The following is a 3,293-nucleotide window of genomic DNA, read 5'->3' on the forward strand; positions in this document are numbered from 1 at the left end:
ATTGATGCACAAAGGCATTTTGATGCCTCTGCTTCACCGATTTCTCCTTTACTCTTCTTGAAATAATATACATATTCAGATTTTAGCCATGATCCTCCATTTACTGGATCTTTTCCCATTCACTTAACCAATATCTATCTATTTGTAACTTCCTAATGTCCTCTTCACAACTAAGATTCCTACCAATCAATGTGTTATAGACATATTGCCAAGCATTCCTTTCAGCCTCTCTGTGAAGTCATTTAACGAAACTGCAATGTGTTGATGCCACAATTCTGATCGTATGCCATACAGCTCGATGAACCTTGACAATCAGAAAAGTACTAAGTTACAGTTGCTCTTTGGTGCAGATGCGCTAGCCAATATTCTCTCCATTCTAACGTATCACCACTTATTCATAGAGCCATAGAGATACAAAGCACAGAAACAGACCCTTCGGTTCAAATCGTCTAAGCCGACCAGATATCCTAAATAAATCTAATCCTATTTGCCAGCATTTGACCCATTCCTTCTAAATCCTTCCAATTCACGTACTCATCCAGAAGCCTTTTAAATGTCGTTATTGTACCAGCCTCCGCCACTTCCTTTGGCAGTTCATTCCATATACACACCACCTTCATCATGAAAAAGTTAACCCTTAGGTTCCTTTTAAATCTTTCCTCACTCACCTTAAGCCTATGGCTTTGGACTCCCCCACCCCAAGGAAAAGATTTTGTCTATTTACCCTATCCATGCCTCTCATGATTTTATAACCCTCAATATGGTTACCTCTCAGCCTCCAACGCTCCAAGGAAAATAGTCCCAGTCTGTTCAGCCTCTACCTAAAGCTCAAACCCTCTAAACCTGGCAAAATCCTTGTAAATATTTTCTGAATCCTTTCAAGTTTCATAACATGCTTTCTTTGCAAGGAGACCAGAATTACGTGCAGTATTCCGACAGTGGCCTAACCAATGTCCTGTGCAATTGCAACACGACCTCCCAACTCCTATACTCAATGAATTGACCAATAAAGGCAAGCAAACTAAATGCCTTCTTCACTATTTTATCTACCTGCGAACTCCATTTTCAAACAACTACGAACGTCTCTTTGTTGTGCAACACTCATCAGGGCCTTACCATTGAGTATATAAGTCCTGCCCTGGTTTGCCTTTCCAAACCGCAACAACTCACATTTATCAAAATTAAAATGATCTGCTGCTTCTCGGCCAATTGGCCCATCTGATAAAGATCTCGTTGTGCTCTGAGGTGGCCTTCTTTGCTGTCCACTATACCTCCAATTCTGGTGTCATCTGCAAACTTAGTAACCATGCCATCGACATCCACATCCAACTCGCTTATATAAATGATGAAAATTAGTGTGCCCAACACTGATCCTTGTGGCACAGCACTGGTCACAGGTCTCCAGTCTGAAAAGCAACCCCCTACCATTCCCTCTGCCTTGTACCTTCGAGCTAGTTCTGTATCCAAATGTTTAGTTTTGCCTCTGTTCTGGGCGATCTAATCTTGCTAAACAGCCTACCATGAGGAACCTTGTCGAACACCTTCTGGAAATTCGTAGACATAACGTCCACCTCTCTGCCCTCATCAATTCTCTTTGTTCCTCCTTCAAAAAACTTAATCAGGTTAGTAAGGCACGATTCTCCACGCACAATGCCATGTCAATTTCCTTAACTCACCACAAAGTTTTATGTTCCGGAACAATCTTTGATGTGACACTTTATTCAATGTACTTTATGAACGCTGATCGAATGTTAGCCATACTTGCAAGATGATTTGAGTACAGAGTCGTAAAGCTTTACTTTAATTGTATAGGGATTGGGTTACACCGCAACTATAGCACGGTGTGCATTTAAGGTCGCCTTATCTCGGGAAAGACATTATTACCACAGAGGGAGAACTGAGAAAGTTCACCAGACTTTGATCAGCCATGATTGTATTGAATCATGGGGCAAGCTTGATGATCGGCCTACTCCTGGTCTCTATTTTTCTACGTTTCTGTGATTGCTCGATTTTTAAATACGACGCACGTATTGTTTTTTTTTTCCTTTATCAACTGCACATGTTAATTTGGCAAGAATCTACATTGAACTCTCGGCATGATTTCCTCATTTCAAAGTAATATTATTTCCGTCTGATGACATTGATAGTTTCTGAGTGGTCCGCTAAAATTTACTTAATAATAGTTTCTAATATATTTCTTATGGCAGATTCTGTTAACTGGCAAGTAGTTTTCGGCTTCCTTTATCTCCTCTTCTTAGTAAAGGATTTTGTTTCAAAATTTTCCAATCGACTGGAACATTTCCTGAAGCTATGAAATTTTGGAAAATAAAAACGAAGACATGAAATATTTCATGAGTCACTTCTGTTCATTCCTGAGCATGCAGTTCACCACAACCCCGCAATGTCAACAAGGATCTCCAACTATTTGCTCAGGAACATTACACTGACGTTTGTAGCCTTATTGCTATCTTAATCGCTTTTCGTTTTCCTGATTTACCACCTATTGCTGATATGTTACTTATATCTTCTATCGGGAGGGCTGTAGTCAAGTACCTGTTCAATTAATTGTCCATCTCCTTATGGTTACTGTTTTCACTGATTCAATTTCCATTGGAACAGCATTCTTATTGTTAGCTATATTTTTAAAAGCGTACCTATATTTTCTCTGGCTGTCTGTTTCATCTTTCTGGTCAACTTTCACTTTTACTCTGATACAATCTTCCTTGTTAAACTTTTATTCTTCAAATTTTGTACACTCTGTCCAATCTTCTGAACTACTACCAATCAGTGTGCAATAATATAGATTTACTTTTATTTTTAATACGGATTGTCACTTTTTCCCTTGGGTTATGTTTTTCTGACTTTACATAAATTATCTATGCGGTATATTCTGAAACATGTCCTTAAATGTTTGCTGTTGTACTGTTGTTAATTATTCATTTAAATGATTTACCAGCTCACTTTAATTCACTCTGTTTTCATGCCTTCGTACTTGTCCTTGTTTAACTTAATAATGCTAGCCTTAAAGCCATTCTTCGTGACCTCAGAACAAATAAAAAAATCCGTAAGGTGATCGCTGCTATCTGAGGTCATTAGATAATTCAATCTTGGAGCAGAACACGAGATCAGGTAAACCATTTAACGTCTCCTCTTTGTCTGAGAAATTTATTGAATAGACTTACTCAAATAGACAAGGACTGTGTCTGACAGCTCAGAAGTAACAACATCTAAAACTTCTTGATATCTTAAATGAATGGATATCAAAAAAGAGAGAACAGCAGAATATCACCAGA

The sequence above is a fragment of the Rhincodon typus genome, chromosome 42 (assembly GCF_021869965.1).
Source record: "Rhincodon typus isolate 14 chromosome 42, sRhiTyp1.1, whole genome shotgun sequence".
Classification (NCBI taxonomy): domain Eukaryota; kingdom Metazoa; phylum Chordata; class Chondrichthyes; order Orectolobiformes; family Rhincodontidae; genus Rhincodon; species Rhincodon typus.